At 38.5% G+C, this 27918-nt stretch overlaps 1 protein-coding gene across 7 annotated transcripts in view; it reads right to left on the bottom strand.

Annotated features, from left to right (window-relative positions):
- The window catches only part of PLGRKT (plasminogen receptor with a C-terminal lysine), a 74637-nt gene that overhangs the window by 35775 nt on the left and 10944 nt on the right, over nt 1-27918 (bottom strand). The window contains exons 4-5 of one of the 7 annotated variants that reach the window (XM_045065018.1): nt 5813-5940; nt 2956-3159 (exon numbers count right to left, since the gene is read on the bottom strand). The exons of 3 other annotated variants lie outside the window; for them this stretch is intronic. The gene's annotated coding sequence lies outside the window, so the exon portion shown is untranslated. Of the gene's footprint in view, nt 1-2955; nt 3160-3620; nt 3718-5812; nt 5941-27918 lie in introns of all 7 variants that reach the window. 3 more of the 7 variants (XM_013063380.2, XM_045065017.1, XM_045065019.1) reach the window with 3 other exon arrangements.

Genomic DNA, 27918 nt, shown 5'->3' with positions numbered 1-27918 from the left:
CTAAGTATACTTGGAATAATCAAGTCAGTATAGAAAATGGCGGTGAATGGACTGGGTATGTGATTACCATCTGAAAAGCTGTTAGTTTTCCATATTAATTAATGCCAGAATTTTAGAAAGACTGCACAAAGAGCTCTACATTGACCTGGGGTTCAAATTGGTCTGAATTATTCTGTTTAAATCTCTTTGAAAGAACCTTAACAACACACTGCCTCCAGGTTCTCACATTGGATTTCATGTCTCCCTTCCCTTAGTGATTTCAGTGACCACCACTTTCTGAATGTGAGCCTCCCAAGGTTCTTATAAGACCTCCTTCTCAATGCCATATCTAATTACCCAGAGAACTGGGAGGCACCACCACTTCCCAAATAATGACCCTGGTCTGCAGACTTGACTGTCTAAACACTTCTTGAGATGTGGCTTCCCCTATCCTGTAGCACAGACATGGGTTTGGGGCTCCAGGCCAAGTGCCCTTGGAGAGAATAAGTCAAGCCCTTGACTTTTTTTTTTTTTGTAAGATTTTATTTATTAGAGAAGATGCACGCACACACTTGAGCACAAGTAGTGGTGAGGGCAGAGGGAACGGGAGAAGTAGACCTCCCACTGAGCAGGGACCAGACAGGACTACACAAGGACCATGAGATCATGACCTGAGCCAAAGGCAGCTGCTTAACCAGCTGAGCCACCCAGGCACCCCCAAGCCCATGGCTTTATAAGGAAAATAGTGTCTGCTCTAGACAAAGGCAGAATAAGAAGCTGAGAAAGTTCTGAAAAGCTGAGACCTGCTCCCCTTCTGTAAATGGGATACAAAGGAAAAAGGCAACTCCTAGGAACAAATGAGCATTGGAGATGCTTCCAGAGAAGGTCCTTCAAATCCTCTGTTTACTTTCCCCCAGAGTTTCCTGCTTAGCCTTCTCCTCTTGATCTTCTAGTTCCTGGTGATATCATCACCTTGTAGTCTCCAACTACCACCCCTTGCTGATGACTTCTGAATTCTAAATCTCCATCCTAGAACTCTTTTAGTGGTAGATACTATTTCCAACTGCCTTCTGGGCATCTCCCCTGGGACACTGATAGGGAGGTCTTACCAAAATGTCCAGGCTCTTTCTTCTCTGCTGTCTTTGCTCCAGCCGAGACCATCATTATTCATCAACAAAAATATAGTATTATCACAATCTGTATTCTCTGTTCCTGGTTTCTTCCTTAATCCATCCATTTTTTAATATTTCTCTCTTTATCTTTGTTTATATTTATATTCCTATCTTTAAATGATTCTTATATCACTTTCCTGAAAACCTTTCACTGGTTCTTTAATTCCTAGACATGACATAGTTTAAAAAAATCCTATTCTGGTTTGCCTCTTGGGCTTCATGTCTTGCCATCTTTTCCTAGACTCCAGCCACCAGCCCTCACCTGCCCCAACCATGTTTCCCTTTCCACACATTTTTGCTTATGGAAGAAGACGGACTTTAGGGTTGCATGGACTAGGTTCAAATTCTAGTTATGTCACTTACTTGCTATGTGATTGTGTTAAGACCCCTAAATATCTTTACTCCAATTTCTCTGTCTTTAGGAGCAGTATAGCTACTTACAGATTGTTTTCCTAAATAATGTGGCATATTGCAAGGGACTGGAGCACCACAGCCATTCCTGTGTGTTAGCCCCTTTGTCTTCCTTTTACCCTTTATCTCCTGTCCCTGTTGGAGTATTCTTTCACTTTTTTCACTCTCTCTTTCTGAGAGAGTTTCTCTGTTTTCCTGAGTTTGAAGTTCCTCTTTGCTGAAGACCCCCACCTCTCTTTCTGGAGTCCCATCTACTCACTGAGCAATGCTGCCAGCTGCAGCCATCCAACCTAGCATTCCTGGCACTATGCTGAATTCAACCTTCCCTGCACTTGAGGTATACTTTTCCTCCTGACCAGCCTTTCTGCCAGGTCCTTGGATTCCTCAGAGGCTCTGGGATTCTTCCAGGGGAATGAAAATGTTGGTCTCATTTTCAGCTAACCCCTCTTCTTAATCCCACAAGTATCTAATTCAGAAAGTCCACCAACTTTTCTCTTGAAATCTCTCATTTTCTCCACCCTTGTCACCTCCCCTGGCATCCAAGTCCTTATTACCTCAGACCATGGCTACTGCAGTGGCCCTGCGATAGCCTTATATGTCTAGCCTGTGGTATAAGTCTATTAACAAAAGCACTGTGGCCCAGAGGTTACTACTGTGCACTCTGGTGCATACTGCATGTGAAGGCGAGTTCCATCACTTGCAAGCTGTCTAGATTTTGGTGAGTTCTTGCACCTTTCTGTGCTTCAGTCTTCTCATCTGTAATGGACAAATGACAGTGCCTGCCTTTTTTATTTTTTCTTCAAGATTTTATCCATTTATTTGACAGAGATCACAAGTAGGCAGAGAGGCAGGCAGAGAGAGAGGAGGAAGCAGGCTCCCCACCGAGCAGAAAGCCCCATGTGGGGCTCAATCCCAGGACCCTGGGATCACGACCTGAGCTGAAGGCACCTTGACAGTGCCTACCTTTTAAAGAGTTGTGTAAGGATTAAATGAGCAAATACATGTAGAGGTCTAGAGCACAGCTTTAATAAGGGTTAGATAAAAGTTAGTTGCTATTATTTGCCTAGAAAATAGATATAAAATTTTGAGATTGATTTTAAAAATATCAATTCTGCTCCTGTTGCTGCCCTGCTCAAAAACTTCTAAGGCTTCTCTTTTTGTGACATCACACGTAAATGCTTGCTCGGCTTTTCCAGGTCTTCCAGACCAGGTGTGCCCTTGGACAACCTCATTTTCTGCTGCAGCCCTTCCCAGCTTTGGTCAGCCTGGCCTCCTGCAGTTTTCTAGATGGGACTCCAGCCCTCTCTTCCCAGCCATGTGACCTCAGGCAAGTCAGGATGTATCTAAGCTTCAGTTTTCTCATCTGTAAAATGGGCACAGTAACAGTACCTACCTCATGAGTTTATTTTCTTAGGAGACTAAAAAGAAATTATGTCTACAGAGCACCTTTTCTTTTCTTTTTCTTTCTTTCTTTCTTTTCTTTTTTTTTTTTTTTTAACATGCTTAGGGTGGTTGGAGGAAAGGAGGTTTGTATGGGAAGAGCAGTAGCAGCTCTACGTTGTGTCAGTCCGAAGTACATTTCTATACATCTTGAAGCCTATAGGAAAGTAAAAATGTGTTTCAGGGGAAAGAGACAAAATCTCCACAGAAATGAACATATTATTCCCAAAAGCTAATGGCTATTGAGTCATTTACTTCCTGTAACCGTCTGTTGGCAGATGCTAGTAACATCCCCATTTTTCCAGAAGAGGAAACTGGTAAGAATGATGAAGTAACTTGCCAGTATGTATAGTTCTGTATGTTCTGAGTTTTCTTTTACCTTTTAGATAAACAAACCATAGCTCCAAAATTTAAAGGCACATACAAATGTGTAGAATGAGTGTTTGGCAAGGCTAGAGCTCCTTCTCTGGACTGTTAATCCAATGTTCTCAATAAAGCCTATCTTCCCTAATATTTATTTTCACATAATAAGTTATGCTGTTCATTTAGGAATAGAAAAATGTTTTATATAACCTATTTAATTCATAAGATGTTTATTTTATTGTAAATGTAACTTACCCAGCAATAATCAATAACTTCTATATAGAGAGAACTTTAAATGTTGTAATAGCTCGTTACAAATGGAGTTAGAATCTTCCAGACATTAGCCTAGCATCTTAATTTTTATCAGTCGATGAGAACAGACCAAAAAAAACAAAAAAACAAACACAACAGCAACAAAAAAAAAGAAATGTTACGTTTTCAGCAATATTAGGGAATCAGGTGTTCACATTTAAAAGCATTATCCAGAGGACTAAAAATATACTCCTTTAAGCAAAAAAATTTGCATAAAGGATTTCTAACCATTTTAATAGACATTTGTATAAAAGTTATATACTGCTTTTACTCTGGTATACAGTATAATATGCTGTTGCCTTCATAATAGAATATAACAAAGCAAAGTTGTTTGGTGGCTTATTTATAAATTTAGTTAGTTAGTGGTTATATACCCTTTTCCAAGAAGGTTTGCATTAGGCGACTTCTTTTTGTAAAGACACAGAATAGTCATTAGGGGGTGACTGGGTGGCTCAGTGGCTTCTGCTCTTGGCTCAGGTCATGATCCCAAGGTTCTGGGATCGAGCCCCACATCGGGCTCTCTGCTCATCTCTGCCTGTCTCTCTGCCTACTTGTGATCTCTGTCTGTCAAATAAATAAATAATATCTTAATATGTTTAAAAAAAAAACAACAACAATCATCTTTAGGTCTCCTGTGCTGCTGAATGAGGGGTGCTGCTGGAGCTCACAAAATGGCTCTAGGCCTCTGCATTTGTCTTTTGTCTCCTCCTGTATCAAGTAGTTATTTCTCATTCGTGGTAGGAAATCCTCTTCTAAGTACCAGTCTCTCTGGGATTCCCTCTCTGTTCTTTGTCTTCCTCTCTTTCTTTCTCGATGATCTGTTGCTTGTAATTGTCTTAAGGGCAGTAAGGGAGCAAAGCTTGTTAGAACTGTGTATAAAATAAAAATACATGTATTCCTAATACATTCTTATGACTGAAAGTCAGGGGCCTCCTGTGGGTATGTTGCATGCATTTTAGAATATGGCTTTGTTATAGTCATTTGGTTCTTTTGTCTTTAAGTATTTCTTCTTACTTCCTCATCATGTTCCAGATAAGAGGTTGTCAAATAGATAACTTCAGTCTAATGAGATGCCATTACAGTTAAAATAAAATGGGGAGTAATATTGTTTATACCTCTTATAATAATAGCCAGAAAATTTGTGAAGTACTTATTTTCAGGAATTGAAACAAAGCAAAAGAGAAGTAAAACAAAAAGATAAAACTAAGCCTCCCTGAACCCTCCTACACTGTTGGTGGGAATGCAAGCTGGTACAACCATTCTGGAAAACAGCATGGAGGTTCCTCAAAATGTTGAAAATAGAACTGCCTATGACCCAGCAATTGCACTACTGGGTATTTACCCTAAAGATACAAATGTAGTGATCCGAAGGGGCACGTGCACCCGAATATTTATAGCAGCAACGTCCACAATAGCCAAACTACGGAAAGAACCTAGATGTCCATCAACAGAGGAATGGATAAAGAAGATGTGGTATATATACACAATGGAATACTATGCAGCCATCAAAAGAAATGAAATCTTGCCGTTTGCAACAACATGGATGGAACTAGAGCGTATCATGCTTAGCGAAATAAGTCAATCAGAGAAAGACAACTATCATATGATCTCCCTGATATGAGGAAGTGGTGATGCAACATGGGGGCTTAAGTGGGTAGGAGAAGAATCAATGAAACAAGATGGGATTGGGAGGGAGACAAACCATAAGTGACTCTTAATCTCACAAAACAAACTGAGGGTTGCTGGGGGGAGGGGGGTTGGGAGAAGGGGGGTGGGGTTATGGACATTGGGGAGGGTATGTGCTTTGGTGAGTGCTGTGAAGTGTGTAAACCTGGCGATTCACAGACCTGTAACCCTGGGGATAAAAATATATGTTTATAAAAAATAAAAAATTAAATTAAAAAAAATTTTTAAAAAGAACTATAAAAAAAAATTTTTTTTAATGCATCTACCCTTTGGGGTACCTGGGTGTCTCAGTCAGTTGAGTGTCCAACTCTTGATTTTGGCACCAGGCTTCCCACTCAGCTGGGAGTCTACTTGTCTCCCTCTTCCACTGCCCTTCGCCCCACTCATGCATTCTCTCTTTCTCTCCCCCACCTCTAAAATAAATAAATATTTTTTTTAAATGCACCTACCTTTTGGTCTAGCAATTCCACTTTTGAGAAGTAGCATTACTTAATAAAAACTAGTTATTATTTCTGTTCTTGTCATCATCAGTATCATTACTTTCCCTATGAAGATACATCTTCTGGTATGAAAAAACCTATAAGATATATTGTTAAATGGAAAGAAACAAGGCATAGAAGAATGTATAACATGCTACCACTGCATGCACACACACACACACACACACACATATGTGTTCATAGTATTCATGTGTTCATAGTGTTCATAGTCATATATACCTGACTCTGTGGACTGCCTTTGGAAACTTTGAGAAACTACTAACAGTGATTACATCTGAGGAGATAAACTAGATGGCTGGGGACAGGGGTGGAAGGAAGTTTTCACTATATACTCTCTCCTTATTTCAGAATTTTGTATCATGTGCACATGTTAACTTATTCAAACCTAATTTTTATAAAGAAAGAAAAATATAGCCCCCAAGCTCCATTTCAGACTGAATCTGAACTTGAGCTGTCTGGAAAGCTAGATACTTGTTTTCATGCCCAACAAGAGTGCAGTGGATAAGTGGGTAATAGAATATTCATATAATGAAATATTCTGCAGCCTTAACAATGACTGTCCACATTGTAAAGGCTATCCACAACACTGGAAAGTGCAGGCACAGTGTCAAATTTAAAAAGCATGATACAGAATTTTATATAGTGTATGATAGCAATTAGGTTAACTTAAAATGTAGCACAGAGGGTCGCCTGGGTGGCTCAGTGGGTTGGGCCTCTGCCTTCAGCTCAGGTCATGGTCACAGAGTCCTGGGATGGAGCTCCGCATCAGGCTTTCTGCTCGGCAGGGAGCCTGCTTCCCCTTCTCTCTCTGCCTGCCTCTCTGCCTACTTGTGATCTCTCTCTGTCTATCAAATAAATGGATAAAATCTTTTTTTTAGAGATTTTATTTATTTGACAGAGATCTCAAGTAGGCAGAGAGGCAGGCAGAGAGAGAGAAAGGAGGAAGCAGGCTCCCCGCTGAGCAGAGAGCCTGATGCGGGGCTCGATCCCAGGACCCTGGGGATCATGACCTGAGCCAAAGGCAGAGACTTAACCCACTGAGCCAACCCAGGCGCCCCTAAATGGATAAAATCTTTTTTAAAAAATGTAGCACATTTCATGTCTTTGGTATTCTGATAGGGATTGTACTGAATCTGTAAACAGGTTTGAGTGATTTGGACATTTTTAACACTATTAATTCTTCCAATCCATTAGCATAGGATATCTTTCCATTTATTTTATGTTATCTCCAATTTCTTTCATCCAGGTCTTTAGCACATAGGTTTTACCTCCTTGGTTGTTTAAATTAAATTTAAATTAAATTAAATAAATTAAATTTATTCCTAGGTATTTTACTCTTTCTGATGTAATTGTAAATGGATTGTTTTCTTAATTTCTACTTCTGATAGTTTATTATTAGTGTATAGAAATGCAACAAATTCTGTATATTAATTTTGTATCCTACAACTTTACTGAATTTATTTATTCTAATAGGTTAAGGGTGGAGTCTTAGGGGTTTTCTTAGTTTTTTTTTTTTTTAAATATATAGTGTCATGTCATCTGCAAATAGTGACAGTTTTACTTTTTCCTTTCCAATTTGGATGTGTTTTATTGTTTTTCCTTGCCTAATTGTTGTGGCTAGGACTTCTAATACTATGTTGAATAAAAGTGGCAAGAATGCTTGTCATCCTTGTCTTCTTCCTGATCTTAAAGAAAAAGCTCATAGCTTTTCATTGTTGAGTCTGATATTAGCTGTGTGTTGGTCATATGTGGCCTTTATTATGTTGAAGTAAATTTCATCTGTACCCATTTTGTAGAGAGTTTTTTATCATAAATGTATATTGAGTTTTATTAGTTTATTAATTTATTTTGTTTATTTTATAATGAAAGAATTATAATAATTAAATGGAGAAACAGAAGTACGGATTACCAGGTAGTAAGATTATGGACTTTTTTTTTCTTTATGGTTATCTATATAAAAATAAACTAGTAACATTTAAAAAAAATACATCCATAATGGTGTCTGGAAACAAGGAAGGGTGCCATCAACAAACAAGAAATTTTGAGGAATTTCTGAAAGAGTAGAGTGCAGATGGAATCAGAATGATGGTAGAACCAGAAAAGAAGAAACTACAACCTAAAACAGACTCAGGGGAGGACATTTCTACCTATAAGAATGCTGGAAAAGCTTCAAGCTTGGGGAATTAATTAATAACTACCTATAAATGTAACTATAAAGGTTATCCATACCCTGCAACACAGAGAGAGAAGTAGCAGTGTTTGCCCCTAGTCAAATTTTCTCCAAAGTGGAAAATTTCTTGGAGGAAGCTCCTTTTCTTGGGGCTGGGATCAGAGATAGAAGAGATGTTACTGAGGCAATTATGGACTTCAGTAACAGACAGACAAGGAAGACATTTTTTTAAAAAGTCGGTTCATTCAGTCTGGAGTATGACACTATGCTCCATCCCAAAGCAGTTGTGGGGTTCTTAAGCCTGCTCCTTGCTCAGCCACCCTAAAGAGCAGCTCTTGTGTTGGCACGTGTCATCCATTCTACGAAGCCCACAGATTCAGAGGAAATTCATGCCAACTGATTAACTTACTTCTTCATCGCATATATGAACAAGCAACTAAGGGCTGCCCCGGACAGATGAGAGCAATCGAGAACATTAACAGAGAGAGACCAAGGTACAGAAAGAAAATACCTGGAATCTGAAATTGAGGTAATATGAGACACAGAAAAACTGTAGTCTGTGTGATTAGAAACTTCTTTCTCTGTTCCTGGATTTGTCTACAAGGGAAACTGCTGCATGGTTTCTCTAGCTGGCTTTTAGGTCCCTCTGGGGTAAACTACAGAGAGAGTGAGAGCATTGCACGTGATATCAGTCAGTCCTACAGTTATAATGTTGAACAAAAGGAGGCAGACACAGAACAGTACAAACCATAGGATTCCAGTGACACAAAGATCAAAATCAGATTCAAAACTAATCTATGCTGTAGGAAGTCAGGATCATGACTGTCCTCAAAGGGGGAGGGGCAAGTGGCTGCAAGAGGTCATAGGCTGTGAAAACTGAGTGAACTGCACACCTCAACAGTGATGAAAGCTCTACAAATAAGCAAGAAGCTGTAGCAGTTCAGAACCTTTTATACATTAGACAGTATAGCATTAGAACATATAAAGCAAAAGTGTTGGGAAAAACAAAGACAATTTTACAAATTATAAATAATAATGGTAGGATTTAACCAACTCTTTCAGAAATTGATAGCTCTGATAGAAAATGTAGAAATATTGAGGATTTGAGCAATTAAATTAACAAGTTAATTATGTGTGTATGTGTATAACCCAATAAACATAGAAAAATACTCTTTGTAAATATTCAGGGAACATTGCGTTTACCACAATAAAATATCTTAATAAATTCCCAAGGCAGAAATCTCATAGACCATTTTTTTAAATCATAGTGCCATAAAAGTAGGATGGAAAACAAGTATCTATAAGAATTTAAGAAAATAAATTGGAAAATAACTAATTTTTTTTAATTGGAAAATAACTAAAATCAACAAGATAATTTAAGCAGGATGGCTGAATATAAGGTCAACATAAAAATTTTAAAAAATTTCTATGTGGCCAGAAACCATTACAAAAACTATTCATAATATTATAAATACTATATAATACCCAGGAATAAGTGAATTTCATTTGTTGTGAAAATTACTTAGAGGGAAAATATAACACAAAAGTCAGTTTTGAAAATTGTCTTACCTGCCAGACATCCAGAGTTACTTAGAGGTGTGCTATACATTATGGTAGCAACCAGCAATATGTTTGTATTTAACTTGAAATTAATTAAAATTAAATAAAATTAAAGATTCAGTTTCTCAGATACACTGGTCATACTTCAAGTGCTCAGTAACAACATGTAGAGTTATGTATGTGTCTGATACACACACACGCACACATACACTGTATATCATGTAAATACATATAAAATACTTTCCCTCAGCCTATCACACATATATAGATGCATGGAGGTAGCTATATCTCTATCTCTGTCTCCACATCTGTATCTATGTATTTGTATCTGTATCATTTGTCATGTCCGAAGAACCTGCTGACCAGGTCCTTTCCATACAACCTTGCAGTTATGAGCATGTCTGGGGTATCAGCAAAGTGACTGGTGTGGCCAGAGTAGAGTGAGCAAGGGAAAGAGTAGTAGAAGACAAGGTCAGAGAAGTTGTGGTGAGGGGACAGATCACTAAGGGCAGTGCTTCACAAGTCTCAGTATGCATGTCTTTGAACTGAGGGATTTGTTAAGAGCAGGTTCTGATTCAGTAGCACTAGAAGGACACATAATTCTTTCTTTCTCTCTCTGTTCTTCCTTCTTTCTCCCTTTCTCTCTTTCTTTCTTTGTTTACAGAGAGAGAGAGAGCAAGAGCAGGGGGAGGGACAAAAGGAGAAGGAGAGAGAATCTCCGCCATCTCAGCGCTGAGCACACAGCCCAATGCAGGGCACAGTCCACAACTGAAGACAATGACCTGAGCCAAAAGTCAAGCGTCAGATGCTTCACTGACTAAGCCATCCAGGCGCCCCTGTAATTCTTTTTTTGTAATGCACTCCATTGTCAGTGCTTTTAAAGAATAGATCACAATTGAGTACAAAGTCTTATAGGCCCTTGCTGGAACTGTAGCATTTACTCTGAGGAAGATGGGAAGCTACTGGAGGATTGTGAACAGGAATTTGTGTGAATTGGCATTTTAGCAGGATCAGTCTGGCTTTTAATGATATCTTGTATTTAATCAGAGATTAGCATGTATATTTACCACTCATAGAAGCAATTATCATAATAGACCCAAACTGGAACCAATCCAAATATCCATCAACAGTAGAACAGATGAATAAATCATGGTTTTATATAATGGAAAAATGCTTGGAAAAAAATTGAATTATTGCTACAAGCAACAATGTGAAAAAACAATGTGGACATAATACTGAATGAATAACAAGACACAAAAGAATACATACTGCATGATCCCATACATAGGAAGCATTAACATGGGCAAAACTAATTTATGAGGGAAAGGTCTGGATAACTTTTGTCTTTAACAGTGGGAGAGAGAGGCAGGAGGAAGCCTCCTGGGGCTAGAAATGTTCTATATATTGATCTAGGTGGTAATTATGCAGGCATAAACATGTAGAAATTTTTTTTCTGTACACTTAAGATTTGTGCACTTTACTATGTTTGTAATATATTTCAACATAAGAAGAAAAGAAGATGTTGTAGGGGAGCAATTAGGAGGCTGCAGCACAAATCGAGGCAAAAAATGGGGGTTTGGAGGAAAGTGATCGCAATGGAAGTGGTGAAAAGTGGTTGGATTCAGGAAATGGTTGGAATTTAGAGCTGAAAGTGATTTTCTGATGGACTGGATAACAGGGTGTGAGAAAAAGGGAAGAGTAAGAGGTAATCCTTGCTTTGTGGCTTGAGCACGGCATGGTGGTGCCACTTACGGGGATGGGAAAACCTCCAGGACAAGCAGATTTGATGGATAAGAATGGGACCCAGTGGGGTGAGAACAAGGAATTGTAGTTTTCACATATTAGCTTGGGGTGTTTATGGATATCTAGGTAGATATGTCAAGTAGACAGTATGATAAGTCTGGGGTAGAAATATAAATTTGAAGTCATCAGTTACATAGGTGGTATTTGAAATTATGAGATTGGACAAGATTCCCTATGAAATGAGTGCAGATGGAGAAGAGAAGATAATTGTGATATGAGCCAGGGCTTCTCCCAGGAATGTGAAATAGTCAGGGAGCAGAGGAGGCAAAGGAGACTGAGCTGGATTGATTAGTGAAGGAGGAGGAGAAACAGGAGGTGTGGTTTTTGTTTCAAGGAGGGAGTGATCAGTGATCAACTGCGGCAAAAGTTGTTCAGAGGGACGCCTGGGTGGCCCAGTTGGTTAAGCATCTGCCTTGAGTTCAGGACATGATCCCAGAGTCCTGGGTTTGAGTCCCCACATTGGGCTCCTTGCTCAGCAGGGAGCCTGCCCCCCACCCTGTGCTCTTTCTCCCCCTCATACTCTCTCAGACAAATTTTTTTAAAAAGGTGGGGGGAGGGGCGCCTGGGTGGCTCAGTGGGTTAATCCTCTGCCTTCAGCTCAGGTCATGATCTCAGGGTCCTGGGATCGAGCCCCACATCGGGCTCTCTGCTTGGCAGGGGGCCTGCTCCCTCCTCTCTGCCTCCTCTCTGCCTGTGTCTCTGCCTACTTGTGATCTCTGTCTGCCAAATAAATAAATAAAATCTTAAAAAAAAAAAAAAAAGGTGGGGGGAGAGTTGTTGAGAAATTGAGACAAGGGCTGAGAGATTAATTCTGTTAACTAGTAAACATAGAAACCATGTCTATCATATAGTAATCACTCAAATATCACCAGCTATATGGAGAAATATAATGGGGAATAAACATTAAAGCCAATATAAACTCACTGTTCTTGGCAAGAGATACTTTTGCAGTGAAGAAAATAAAAATTCTTCAGAAATGAGCTCAGTCTTCCATTCTTTTTCCCTAACCCTTGAGGTTTTGGCTTAAAATAAGCAAGTACCCAGACCTAGGGATCTAGCCTAGTCTTCAGTCATGATGGTCCTCCAGATAAGAGGGAAACGAAGTGTTTTCTTGGTCTGTTTTGCAGACTGCCCAAACTTGCAAGGGAATGTTGCTCTTCTGGGAAACAGAACAGCCACTTATTCAACCTCCCTGTCCTTCAGTTTCCTCGTATACAGAGGGAAGTAATAGTAGTAGCCATGTCATAGTGTGTAACAAGGCTTATAAAGGGTTAATGTGTACAAAGAGTAGAACAGTACACATAGAAAATGCTAACTAAGCATTAGATATTTGTTATCTTATCATTCTAATATTAGTGTCCTCCAGTTGAAGCCCACAGGAACATACCTATCGTCAAAAAAGTGGTCTTCATCAACTTGTTGCACCAAAGGAGACACACACCATGGGAGCCATGGGGTGTCTCAGAAAGAGGATATTAGAGGAGGTTTATAGGATATGGACATGTGTTAGATAATTTGGGAGAAGTTTCAAAGATCATCTGGATTGGATGCTGTCAGAAAGTGGGAATAATTCCATGATTGGATATTTTAAGTCTTATGTAGAGGGTGGGAAGAACTAATAAGCAGCTGTAAGGGGTAAATAGTAAAGAAGCAGCAGCACTCATATTGGTCAGCATGGGGGGTGCTTGGTCATTTCTGCAGCTTGGACAATGTTCACATCTTTGTCTGTGTTCTGACCTGATTATAGAGCAGTCTATGGTGGTGATCTGTGAAATAGTTTATGTTCCACAGGAGCACACTGCGGCCTGACAGTACCAGGTCTGGGCTGTCAGGGGTACCATTTTTCTTTCTCAGTCTGTACAAACTGACATGTGCTTTGAGGGGCGTGATTAAAAGACTCTGGGAAGTTTCCTCTGACAGCATCTGAGTAATGAGTCATCAAGGAGAACCTGGGGAGATGGCCAGAGAACTAAATTCCGAATATTTAGACCTAGGTGTACGCATCACCTCTGCTTTACAGATGGTACACTCCCTGAAAGCTCCCAGAAAGGGACAGAAACTTAGGGGGTCACCCAAAGAAATAAAATCAGAAGTAACAGGAGTTTGCTTCTGGCTCGTGGAGGAAAGAGAGTCTGACATACGCTCCAGAATAAGATGGCATTGTCCTTGGTGACCTAAAGCCATTACAAACATGAAGTGGAGGAAATAGCTTCACAGATGAAACTGACCTTCTCTGAAGGACAGGGTCCCTAGAAACTCCCAGCTAGAATGCACATCAGGAGAATTCAACTGTCAAAGAGAACTATCAAGGAGGAGTGAGGAGCAAGGGTAAGGTTTCCAGGGGGCTGACGTGGAAAATACTCAGGAGGGTTGGTGTCATGGGGCCAGAAGCACTAAGAAGATGTCTTTTGAATCAGATATTCATTGAAAAAATCTAGTAGCGTCAGAAGAAACCAATACAGGGTATCTGGAAGATTCTGGAACCTTGCTTCTAGCCCTCATCTGCCTCAGGCTAGGAGGTTTTTGATTTACAATCTCAGCAGCTGCCCACACTGTACCTAGTTAAGGCCTTGTTTATATTTTGCTTGCCTTTCTCCATATAAAATTAATCTGTAAAACCATGGGACTGCTAAGGGAAGATCAGGGCATGTTGACAGAATGATCAAGGCGGCCTGATGCTGGACCAGTTTCAGAATCTGGAAAGGCCAAACAGAGTGGCTTCAGGCAGAAATTCAAAGAGGCAGGCTGTGACCCCTGAAGACCCTTCCTACTTGAGTTTTCTCCCACAGGGTCAGGAGCAGAATGTGAATACTGGCACACCATCCTCACCTTTCTTTTACAGGGTATATTCTTGGTGGCATTCTATAGTTCACCATGTGAAGTTGGGGTTTGTGAGTTTGGACCCAGGGAGATCCAGACTCTGAACTCACACTCCTTTGGGTATTAGCTCTCTGACATAGACATGGGACTCTACACTGCAGTTTCCCCAATCCATAAAATGCAGCCATTTTATGGCTCTTGTGAGATAAAACTTGTAAAAAGGCAAGCCCAGGTGCTGGAAACAAAGGACAGTGATGGCCAGTCAAACCTACATCTATGCTGCCTTCCACATATCATGTCAAGTGGGAATATTCTAGGAGAGAACTATTTAAATAACTTTAAAATTAAAGAAAGACTAAATATTTTTTTTAAAATGTACCAACTATCATAATGCTTAACTGTCAGAATTGTTACAAAGGAGATATTTGTTCTTTTGCCTTATTAGGTCTCCTCATCCTAAACATCAAAGTAGCACAATTTTCTAAGAACAGCAATTGAAGGATATACAACACATACCAATAGCCAGAAAAATACTTTGCTGAATTTATATTGCTCCGAAAAGACCTTGAAATTTGGCTTCCAATGATTAAATGTTTGTGCGTGCTTAAAGTTTATCTATAGTCCGTGATTTAGGGCAACTTTTTATGATGCAATACAGTATTGATTTGTGCAAAATCAAAATAAGATTACTTATCCTTGAAGCAATTGCAATTTAGGACATTTGGTTACTCAGAGTAAAATAGAAAACAACCAAGATGTCCAGAAACACTGCCTGGGGGAAAAGGGCTAAGATAACAGAAGGAAGTCATAACCAACTACAGTACTAATTTTACCTAGATTATCACCGTATTTTTCATGAGGGCAGCACACTTTGGGTTGTCAGAAAATTCCACAAAAGTTGTTTGTCACATGTAATGAGCTGTGCCGTTGGGTACAAAGATGATGTCACACAGGGGAGGGTGCAGAGCAAGAAAATAGGGGAGACAAAATACATTTATCAGTTTTTAACATAGTCACTGAGGGAAGAACCCAAAACTAATGGCTCAGATGTAAAGAAATGAATAAAGAAGGAGAAATAATTGAAAGTAATAGAACTGAATGAAACTTCCAATAGGAGAAGGGTTTTTTTTGTTTGTTTTTTGTTTTTGTTTTTGTTTTTGTTTTTAATTTATTTGACAGACAGTGATCACAAGTAGGCAGAGAGAGAGGAAGGAAAGCAGGCTCCCCGCTGAGCAGGGAGCCCAGTGCAGGGCTCGATCCCAGGACTCTGGGATCATGACCTGAGCTGAAAGCAGAGGCCTTAACCCTCTGAGCCACCCAGGTGCCCCGAGAAGATTTTTTTAAGTAACCTTTCCTTTAGAAAAAGGAACCACATACTAGATGCTGCAGACAAAATTCACTCTGAGCTCCCTCTAGCATTGACTTAAACCTGTTTTTGATCAACTCTCTTTGTGCCTGAGATAGAGGCTGGGGTTGAACTCTTTCCAAACAGCAGTTGGAAGTGCGGCTGGCTGCAGCAGGCACACTGTGAAGGTGCAGGAGGCTCAGAGATCAGGGTCAGAGGATAGACTTTTATTAAGGTCTGGGCTAAATAACTCATGTAAGCTACAAAACCAGGTAAGTGAAAGATGACTCTTAACTGACTGTGTGATCATTACTCTGAGGCCTGATATTAGTTTGTTTACAGTAATTGGCATGAGAGCTCTACCATCAGTCACTTGATCCAGAAGTCATTGAGAGCTTGGTCAGTAGTTCTGACTATGTATCCATGGACACGTGGAGCAATCTCATCAGAAAATAAGAGCAGCAATCATTAGGGAGTAAGAAAGTAGGGACTCAGGGAGCAGAAAATAATGTAGGCGAAAGAAGAAAACATTGCATTTAAAAATGTCTTTACAACAGTGCCCATTTCTTTGTGTAATAATCTCTATTCACTACCTCACACTGCATTTTCCTTTGTTCTTCTGTGTGAAAGCATTATAATTTGGAACCCCATTCCTTGGAATAGGCAGTAAGGACCAAATGGAGATGTGGTTTCTTATTCCTAATTTGCATGGTTCATTTTCTCCAAAAATCCTCATGTATACATTGACCCTCCCCAAAAGTGGCTTTTTTTACTAGGTGAGATACTACTAAGAAATACATTAGGGCTGTGTTCTTTAACATGACACCTCAAATCATACTTTATGATTCTAAATGAATCTATCTGGTGGTTTGTGAATGCTAACAGGAAGATCAAAAATCTGCATTTTCACATATGAAAGGCTATTTTTATTCTTACACCTAAAAGCTCTTTATATCCAGAAGGCATTTAAAAATGTTAAATGAAGAACTTTTTAGGAAGGACAGAAACCTAGCAGAAAAATGCTTTTGTGGTCTGGGTAATCTGTGCTGGAAGGCTGTGTAGAAATAAGTATTATTTTATTGCATTTATATCATTATTGGCCTTAAAATAATTGAAGCCGGTTTAGATAAATGTAAAGCTACAACAAATATTGAAACAGCTTACTTCACCCAAATTAGGCATTGTGTTTTACAGCAAGTTGAGGGATCACAGAATGATTCTCATTCTTAAAAGTGTGAACTTTTGAAGCAATTCACACTTCATTGTAAGAATAAAGGCAAAAATATGAATACTTTTCTATTAAATCAGAATTTTAAAAGGCATAGTTTTAACCAAAAGTTTAAAATTTAATTCCATTCCTGTTTTCTTTTTTTTTTTTTAAGATTTTATTTATTTATTTGTCAGAGAGAGAGAGAGCAAGAGCGAGCACAGGCAGACAGAGTGGAAGGCAGAGTCAGAGGGAGAAGCAGGCTCCCCGCGGAGCAAGGAGCCCGATGCGGGACTCGATCCCAGGACGCTGGGATCATGACCTGAGCCGAAGGCAGCTGCCTAACCAACTGAGCCACCCAGGCGTCCCCATTCCTGTTTTCTCTAAGTAAAAATTCTACCCTGGAAGCAAATATTTTAGTGTTTAGTATGTATAGGAGGGCTACAAAATGAAATTGTGGGCTTCCTATGAGTGGTGACAGATGAACCAACCTATCAGGAAATGAGTTCATATCCTTTCAGGAAAGATGACTGAAGTGACCACTCTTGCCATTTGCTCCATCTTGTTCATGGTTTTTTCCTCATTTCTCTCAGGTCTCTGCCTAAAATGTCCTCTTCAGAGACAGCTCTTCCTGACCCCACATTGAACCTTAGTGTTCATCATATTGCCTATCGCAGTCTAACCTAGATTTCCTTGCATGTTGTCTGTCCTCTCCATTAAAATGTAGACTTTTTATGAGCAGTAATTTGGTTGAGTTTCACATCCCCTTTGAGGTAGGTGTTTAATAAATATTTGTTGAATGACTAATAAATGAATGAATAAACAAAAGAAAGCATGAAGTAATGATCAGCAATGTTGGGGGCTTTCAGGAAAATGCCTGTGGCTGGGGCAGGAGGAAGTGGAGCAGCTGCAGACAGTTGTCCAGGGGGCTGCCCTGAGGTTTACTGAATGAATGGGGTAGAAAGAGGAATATTGGCTGGCATTCATGTCGGTTGTACTCAGCACAGCCCCTCAGGTTTGTGAACTTCTGTCCCTAGTTCTGAGGCAGTGCTAGGGAGCCTTGGTTACTGTTTTTCTCCATCTGATTTCCTTGTATTTAAAGGGTAGGACTGTGAACATAGAATTTGAAAGGTGGCCTACTTGACATCTGTGGAAATAAGAACTTTTAAGCAGAGGTGCCAAAATTTGAGCAGTGGGCTAAAGCTGAGCCTGGAACACATCTTCCAAAGGTATGCAGCAAGGGAGATAAGGATACCCAGCGGATGCATGGCAGAATGGGAGCAGACAAGAATAAGGTCCCATCCAAATGTGACGTTCTCTTTGTAACTACGTGAGCTGATATACTATACTATATACTGATACTATACAAATACTAGTTGTATTTGCATTCCCTCCCCCAAAGGAGGAGCATCAAGAGAAGGCTCATCCTCCAGAAATGATTTGCTGCTCTAATTTAGGGACAGTGAGAAACCTATGTCCTAGTCATGGAACTTTAGCTTGCCAGGGACACTTGCCCTCCCCAGCCCCCACCACCGGAAGTTATAGGCTCTTAATCACAAGAGTGATATATGAACTGAACTCTCTATAAGGACAATATCAAGTGATTCAATGGGGAAAAGTTAATTCTATTAAGTCAAGAAAGTGGCACTAGGCTTCCACTAAAGGAAGGAAAACTGAGAGAAGTGAGTAGTGATCTTCCCCCTTTATAGCAATATGGTTTGATTCTCTTTGGTGAAATCCCCTTGGTGAACTTGCCTTTGATGAAGTTTCATTTTGAAGTGATTACTACTTATATGCTCTAACTTTTCAATTTGATAAAGCTATGAACATGCTTTATAATATATATTATATAAAATAATATACATTATTTTCCATTGTACCCACCCCATGGTAGAATGTGAGTGTCATAAAGCAAATAGATGGGCCTTTGGGATCTTCTTACTAGAGAAGTCCACATCTGAAATGCATTTGTTTACATTATAAATTTTAGGCAAAATTGTATCATATTTAGATATATATGTGTATTTATTTAAAGATATGTATTTGTTTAAATATATATCTAAATGCATTCCTCCATATATGTGTACATGTATATATAGAGAAAGAGTGAGACACATACTGAGACAGAGCCACACATGCGAGTATACTAAATCATTTTAAGATGTTCAGTGGCAGTAGTTTTTTGTCTAACAGAAGACATAAAGTGGACAAAACCAGTGCCATCCTCATTTTAACCTTACATTTCTTGCATGAACATTGGTCATGAAAATTGCATGTACAGCTTGATGAACATTGGCCATCCTTCCCTTTTGTCTATCACAGCAAGCAGACACCCCCACCTTCTCCTCATAGTTGTGCAGTTTGGATTTACAGTTCTTGAAAATGACAGTTCTTGCAAATAAAAGTTCTAATTGACGTATGTATTAAAGGGGCATGCTAGCAAAGTGATACTTAGAAATGAATTAATTTTAACAGTTTTTAAAAAAATATTTAACTTAATAGAATTACCTTTGCCTTCAAGTTCATAAAGCCTTTAAACATACAAATATTTAAATGTTAAAATATAAAGAAAATATTTAATTAAAATATATATTCCCAATCAGCTCTTATGGTGGAATTGACTTTTTATTATAATATGTGTCTAAAAATACCCTTACAGGCCCATGTGTAGATCAGCAGTTGCTAATGTTGAGGCCTATAGTGACAGTTGTCAGTGTGCTTTTTGGTTTTTTGTGTACATTATAGATATATCCATATATATTTGCAGAAAGATTTGTCATGAGAAGAAAATCACCTATAATCATCTACTCTAGTATAATTTAAGCTTTGAAGTCTTCATGATAAAATCTTCTTTAAAATAAATATGGTTTCAAATTAGTATTTTTCTTTTTTGGCACATAACTGAAAAAAAATATTTTATACTATATAATTTGTCACCCAAACCATGTATAATGATTTAAAAATCAGGTGAACATATTCATACACAACAAAAATTCAAATCCTGGGTGCTTGTGTGGCTCAGTCGGTTGAGCATCTGTCTTTGGCTCAGGTTATGATCTCAGGGTCCTGGGATTGAGCCCCATCTTGGCTCCCTGCTCAGCGAAGAGTCTGTCTCTCCCTCCCTCTCTGTCACTCCCACTGCTTGTGCTGTTACTCTCTCAAATAAAGAAATAAAATTCTTAAAAAATTCAAATCCTAAGTTTTAAAATACTATTTATATAATAAAATAATTTAATGGCCCACATTATTTCTAATTTATCATTAGGAAATACGTGAACTGAACCTCACCATAAATCAGAAATTAACCATTAATTTGCCAAAGAGATTCAAAAGGAACACAGAATTTTTCATTACCGAAAATGATGCAACCATTTCTTTTTCCAAGAAAAGCACTATGTGAAATAATGAACCATTTCAGAACATATAAATATTATAAAATTACTCAATTTTGTCTCTTCCTATCTGTCTTCATTGACCAACACAGTGCCTGGCATACTGTTAGTGGTCAATAAACCCTAAAAAAAATGAATGAGTATCAGAGTATTTTCTTTGGGGTTCTGTACTTTATGTAAACATTAGTAAAAAGCAAGTAGAAATGCCACCATGTCGATTATAGTGCTACACAGCAGTATAATATAATTATAACATATTTTTCCAAAAACATTTTGAAGCATTGCTTTGCAAATTTATACCTAAGCTTGAGGACAAGTGTGGGAGAAGTGAGGTCTGGGAGATTTCACTTTCAAAAGCTCTAGAAATCAAATAATATAGATCATAAAATAATGATTAGAATTTTAAAAATAATGTTTTGACTTTAAAACTTTATTTTTGGAAGGAAAGAAAATTTGCTGTTGCTGGCTTTGGTTATACCTCTGTTTTTTGTATTTGTGGTTGATACGAGTATCTATCATTTTCAAATACAAAAATTTAGTGTTCTGTTATCCAACCTGTGCAATAGACATCACAATAGGCTCAAACATGGAAATAAACAGGAGCTCAGCAAAAACCTAAAGTAATAATAATTTAACCAATAAGAGTGTGCCTGGCTGGCTCAGTAGGTTTAGTGTCTGCTGTCAGCTCAGGTCATGATACCCAGGTCCTGGAACTGAGTCCCTACATCTGGCTCCTTGCTCAGTGAGAAACCTGCTTCTCCCTCTGCTTGGCGCTCCCTCTGCTTGTGCTCTTTCTTTTTTTCTTTCTCTCTCCCTCTGATAAATAAATAAAATCTTTCAAAGGAAGAGAGGGAAGGAGTGTTTTTTAATAATCACTTAAATTTCAGTGCTCTGAAATTTAAGGACAGGAGGACATGGATCTCCAGTTCCCCATGGTCTTCATTTCTCCCTACTATCTTAGATAACCAGACTCTTTATATACATTAATGACAGTGAAGTCATTCAAGTTTTCTTGTATCTCAGTCTACAATTGTCAGAAGAATTGTTAGAGTTTAATGCATATTAATTTAAAAGTGCATATTTTTAGTGTTCATAGTAAATACAGGAATCTTTTAAAAGTTGGATAGTTTTTCATAGAAAAACATGAACATACCCATTTATTTGTGTAGTGTCAACAGGCAGTAGAGAGTATGCTCCTTCAAGAGTTTAAGTGACAAGAATTTAATGAAGGGACTGTCCTGAGTGCAGGCAGAGTTTAAGGTGACCACAAGGGGCAGTGAGGTGTTCTCCCACCCCCCCAGCCCCCCACCCCCCCTACTACACCCCCCCATGACAAACAGCAGGCACCCATTAACACTGAGGCTGGAAGGGGAAAAAGAACAAGGTGTTAACCAGAGCCCAGTGAGGCCTGGAGCTATGAAAGAGACAAAGCCTGAAATGAGCTGTGACTCTAGGAAACCACTGCTACCTCCAGACCCATACCTAAATTCATTGTCTGCCCACCCTCCAGGCTCCTGCTGGTGCCTCCCACTGACTGAGCCCAACCTGAAGCCAGAGGTCACAGGAGCCTGGGAGACACAGGGCTGAGGTTCAGACCCCCAGGACACACTCAGGGAAAGGCAGAGCTTGGATCTAGGTAGGGGCAGGAAGAGGGGGTCAGACACAATAACAAAGCGGTGACCTGATTTATATGAAATAATGATTGTGCAGGAGAGAATGTTTAGAGTTCTGGTTTAGATTAGATCCAAAGTCTTAGCAAGTACTAAAAACGGGCAGCAAATTTCAAGTTGCTTTTTAAAAAATTTTTAAAAGAAAGTATGGTTATGTACAAATCAATATTAGTTGTAAAGTAAATGGTATTAAAATAGACGTCCAAATCTCTTGACAAGAAAAATTGGAAACAGGAAATACTTTCATTCAGTAATTATAATAAAAGCATACTTTATTTTTAATTTTATTGAATTTTTAATTTTAATTCCAGTTTAGGTAACATATAGTGTTATATTAGTTTCAAGTGTACAGTATAGTGATTCAACAGTTCTATAATAAAAGCATACTTTAAACTGTTTTTAGAGTCAATCAGATTTAAATACTCAAGAGAGGAACTATTGATGGCCGAGCTGTATTCCATTGTGTATATATAGCACATCTTGTTAATCCATTCATCTGTACTACTCAGCCATCAAAAAAAAAGAAAAAAAAAAAAAAGAAATCTTGCCATTTGCAATGACATGGATGGAACTAGAGAATATTATGATAAGCAAAATAAGTCAGAGAAAGACAATTGTTATATGATCTCACTGATATGTGGAATTTAAGAAACAAGGCAAGAGGAGAAGAAAGGAAAAAATAAAACAAAATGAAATCAGAGAGGGAGACAAACCATAAGAGACTCTTAATCTTAGGAAATAAGCAGGGTTGCTGGAGGGGAGGGGCTAACTGGAGGAGGGCACCTGATGTAATGAGTACTGTGTATTATAGAAGACTGATGAAGCACTGATCTCTACCTCTGAAACTAATAATACATTATATGTTAATTAATTCAATTTAAATATTAAAAAAGAAAAAGAAGAACTATTTTCCTCTCAATTACTCTGTTTCTTCAGGACAATGCTTACTCATTACCTTCTTAAATTTATGCTGACTCCTGAGCCATGTTCCACATACATTACAAGTAAATTAGTATTTAGTGAACTAATATTAAACTGGGATTTTTTTTTCTTTGTTCAGAAATTTCCTGGGGGAGGGTGGAAAGCAAGAACCCTAAAATATCATATGAGCAAAAGGAATGAAAAAGAACCATTTGTTTTTGTACTAAGGTGGGCACAGGAATACATTTGATGTTCTCTGGATTAGGTTGCAGGAACTTTTCAGGAATGACTTACCTTCTGCCATGGCTCTAGAAGAGACACCTGTAAATATCTGTGTCTTACTGCTGAGCTTGCTCAGTGGGAGCAGGAGTGCCTGTGAAGGCTGTGGGGCTGACAGGCTAAATGGTTCCCTATCAGGATTGATTATTTAAAGTGCTGAACACCTTGCAAGACAGAGGTGAAAGGGAACTAGAAAAGCATATGCCTGACTGCAGAACTGAAGTTATAGAGAAGGGGAAAGATAAAAAATGATGAAAGAGGGGCACCTGGGTGGCTCAGTGGGTTAAGCCTCTGCCTTCGGCTCAGGTCATGATCTCAGGGTCCTGGGATCAAGCCCTGCATCCAGCTCTATGCTCAGCGGGGAGCCTGCTTCCCCCTCTCTCTGTGCCTGCCTCTCTGCCTACCTGTGATCTCTCTCTCTCTGTCAAATAAATCTTTAAAAAAAAATGACGAAGAATGAAAAATGGAGAATGAAATTAGAGATGGAATAAAGAATGAAGTAGTGACTGTGAGCACATAAGAGAGAGGAAAGAAGATAAATGAAAAAGAAGGGAGCATTTCTGAGCATCTCTTCTAGCATACAGGATAGTAGTTGGGTATCTTTCTCCCCATCATAGTGATGAAGCTGAGGTTCAGAGAACCTACACTCTTTATCCAAGGTCATAAAACCAGTAAGTGATGGAGCCACTGTTGGCCCTCAATGTGTCTTCCCCTAGTGCCTTTGATTTTCCCAGTGCGTACAAGGAGAGTAAATCCACAGTCCTTTGCAGACATATCCTGGCCAGTAGGCAGCAGTCTGGGCTTAGTTTTCTTTTCTAGATTTCCAATTGTGCCACCAGAAGTTCTGCCATTCTCTGTCTTCCTACTCTTCAGTCTCGCATATTTCAGAGTAAGAATGTCCTGCCAGCGTGTGCACTGCTAACATAGTCCCTTGCCAAACAGGCAAGGAATTTAACTGAAAGATTATTTTTATAATAATTTACAGGAAATTTTGGAATTTAACTTTAATGTCTCCTTTTTTTTTTTTTAAACAAAACCCCACTTTACTTTAGACTGTAATTCATTTATAAACTCCTGAAAGACATAAAAATAGACTCTAATAAGGGGAAAAACATACTCAGTTCTTGGGTAGAATGACTCAACAGTTCTTCCTAAGTAAATTTATAAATGCATGCAATCCTAATTTTAAAAAATCAACAAACTATTTTATAGAGTTGGACAAGTTGATACCAACTTTTTTATGAAAATGCAAATATGTAATAAACATTGAAAAAATAAACTACAAGGATATATCAGCTGATGCAGGCATTAAAACATACTATAAAGAATCTAAAGTTACAATAGTAAGATACTAATACTTGAATAGACAAATTGGCCACTGGAATCGCATGTCCAGAGACAGCATTGAGTATATGCAGAAGCTCAGTGAACTCAAATCACTAGAAGAGGGGCGGGTAAAGATGGACTTTCCTTTTCTTTCAAATTTTAGGATTGCTTATTCTAGCTCTGTAAAAAATGTTTTTGGTATTTTGATAGGGATTCCATTAAATGTGTGAATCGCTTTGGGGAATACAGACATTTTAACAATATTGGTTCTTCCAATCCATGAGCATGGAATGTCTTTCCATTTCTTTGTATCATATTTAATTTCTTTGATCAGTGTTTTATAGTTTTCAGAGTACAGGTGTTTCTTTGGTTTGGTTTATACCTGGGTATCTTATTATTTTGGGTACAATTGTAAATGGGATCGATTTCTGGATTTCTCTTTCTGCTGCTTCATTATTGGTGTATAGAAATGCAACAGATTTCTCTTATGTTCATCTTGTATCTTCCAACTTTACTGAATTTCTTCATCAGTTCTAGCAGTTTTTTGGTGGAGTCTTGGGGTTTTCAATGTAGAGTACCATGTCCTCTGCAAATATTGAAAATTTTCTTTTTTCCTTGCAGATTTGGATAGCTTTTATTTCTTTAAGTTGTCTAACTGCCCTCTTGATTGTTTCCTGTACTATGTTAAATAAAAGTGGTGAGACTAAACATCTCGGTCTTATTGAGGGAGGAAAAGAAAAACAAAAGCTTTCTGATGGTCTGTAATGGCATTCATTGGTCTCATTGAAGTTTGCAAACAAACCTAAAACCAATGTGTCCCCTTTAGAGGATAGATTGTAGGAAGGGTCCTAGAAGAACTAGGCAGCAACTTGGTGGCTTGACCTTTCTTTGTCATTTGTTTACCTTTGTAGAAGTAAGTGCCTGAGGGACCAAAGACCTTATTATTTCACTTCCATTTCCTGTCACTCCTGCCATTCCTGAATATGGGCAGTATGTAGGAAATCATAACTATTTTCACTAACTCCTCTAAGTGATTCTAGATGTAGTAATATTTTGCCCCACATTTAAAAAGACTTGCTGGACATTTTTAGCAGCCTCAGTTAACAGGGGGGCCTGGGTGGCTCAGTGGGTTAAAGCCTCTGCCTTCAGCTCCGGTCATGATCCCAGGGTCCTGGGATCTAGCCCCGCATTAGGCTCTCTGCTCAGCAGGGAGCCTATTTCCTCCTCTCTCTCTGCCTGCCTCTCTGCCTCCTTGTTATTTCTGTCTGTCAAATAAATAAATAAATCTTAAAAAAAAAAGTCAGTTAACATATTGTATTCTTTGTATTTACCCAATTCTTCATAATGTTGTTAAATTATTTCTATCCATTTCAACTTTAATAGAAAAAGCCACTAACAATTAAGAACCTCAGGTACTTAAAGACCACTAAAAAGGTCAAGATGCTCTTTTCAGAGGACCTGAACCCTGAGTCAGTTACATATTTAGCATGTGACCCATAATCTTTACTGTGCAGTGTCTAACTTCTTTATGTTTATTAAGAATGAGCTTGGGCTGAGATAACTGGATCTCCACATGCAAAAGAGTAAAGTTGAACCTTTATTTCATACCGTATATAAAAATGAACTCAAAATGGATCAAAAACCTAAATATAAAAGCTAAAATTGTAAAACTCCTAGAAGAAAACATAGGGGGAAATCTTAATGATTTTGGATTTGACAATGGTTTCTCAATATGACACCTAAAATATAACCAACAAAAGAAAAAATGAATTGGACTTCATAAATATTAAAAACTTTGTATGTGTGAAAGAACACTGGGAGAGTGTAGGAAGACAACCCACATAATGGGAGAAAATATTGGCAAATCTTATGTTTGATAAAGATCTAGTGTCTATCATACCTGAGCAACTCCTGCAACTCAAAAACAAAAATAGAAACAACCCAATTTTAAAATGAGCAGGACTAGAATTTTCTCCAAAGAAGATAACATGAATGGCCAACAAATACATGAAAAAATATTATTAGTTAGGGAAATTAAGGTCAAAACCACAATGAGGGATGCCTGGGTGGCTCAGTCTGTTAAGCGTCTGCCTTTGGCTCAGGTCATGATCCCTGGGTCCTGGGATCAAGTCCTGTGTCAGGCTTCTTGCTCAGTGGGGAGCCTGCTTCTCCCTCTGCCTGCTGCTCCCCCTGCTTGTGTGATCTCTTGCTCTCTTTCTCTCTATGACAATTAAATAAATTAAATCTTAAACACACACACACACAATGAGAAACAACTTCAAATCCACTACAATGGGTAAATTTTTTTTAAAAAGGAAGATAATGTGTATTGGCAAAGATGTGGAAAAATAGTAACACCCATACATTGTGGTAAGAATGTAAGATGGTACAGCCACCATGGGAGACATTTTTGTGGTTCCTCAATAAGTTAAACATAAAATTAAGTGATCTAGCAGTTCTACTCCTAGGCATATACTCAAAAGAACTGAAAATCAAGTGTTCAAATAAAAATTTACAAGAATCATCATAGCAGCACTATTCACAATTGCCAAAAGTGGAAATCTTAATGTTCATTAACAGATGAATGGACAAACAAAATGTGATATATCTATACAATGGAATGTTGTTTAGTCATAAATAAGAATGAATACTGATTCATGCCAGATGCAAAAATACACTGTATGATTCCATTTATATGAAATGTTCAGAACAGGCAAATCCATACAGACAGAAAGCAGATTAATGGTTTCCAGGAACTGGGGATGATGGGGAGTAACTGCTTAATGGCCACGGGGTTTCCTTTTGATGAAAATGTTATGGAATTAAATAGTGTTGATGGTTGCACAACATTGTAAATGTCACTGAATTGTACACTTCAAGATGATGAATTTTCTAGTATGTGTTTTTTACCACAATATAAATAAACCTCAGAAGAATGATTATGAGTAAGGGACATAGGGAGTCTAAGAGCAGGTAGCAGGGATGGGGACTGGACAGAAGGGATTTTCAAAGGGTTAAGGTGAAGACTTTTAAATCCAAGTTCCCCCACTGTTGGTGAGCATGTGTTGACATGCTGCCTCTTTTATTCAAGGCACTTTCTGGTCACTTCTGGTTCTAGAGACAACTCTACTTGCTCATCTTTCTACATACAGATAGGGGTGGCTGCTTTCCTCCTTTCTTCACTACCTGCTTTTTATTTTGGGTCCTTGTTGCTGCAAGACTCACTACAGGGCAGACACTATACTCTCTTGCTTGCCTCAGAACATTAAGCCCTTCCTATTTCAAGATGTTGGTACAGCTTTCACCTCAAAGAAACAGATGAGAGGACATAGGAATGACAGATTGTTGGGAGTTATAGAGGTTTAAACAATTTCAAAAAGTTCTCACAATAATTATTTGCTGTTTTAATTTTTATATATTTGAAAAAGCATGTATTGAGTACCCATTATTTTTTGTTGTAGAAATAAGCCTATCACAGCCCATGCTGGTTTATAGACAAATTACTATAAATTTAGTGGCTTAAAACACAGATTACTACTGGACATCAGAAGTCTGACACAGT

Source organism: Mustela putorius, unplaced genomic scaffold, assembly GCF_011764305.1.
Source record: "Mustela putorius furo isolate JIRA1106 unplaced genomic scaffold, ASM1176430v1.1 tig00003854_pilon_pilon_pilon, whole genome shotgun sequence".
Lineage (NCBI taxonomy): Eukaryota > Metazoa > Chordata > Mammalia > Carnivora > Mustelidae > Mustela > Mustela putorius.
The sequence above is the reverse complement of the archived record's forward strand: the minus strand, read 5'-3'. Positions and strand labels throughout refer to the sequence as shown.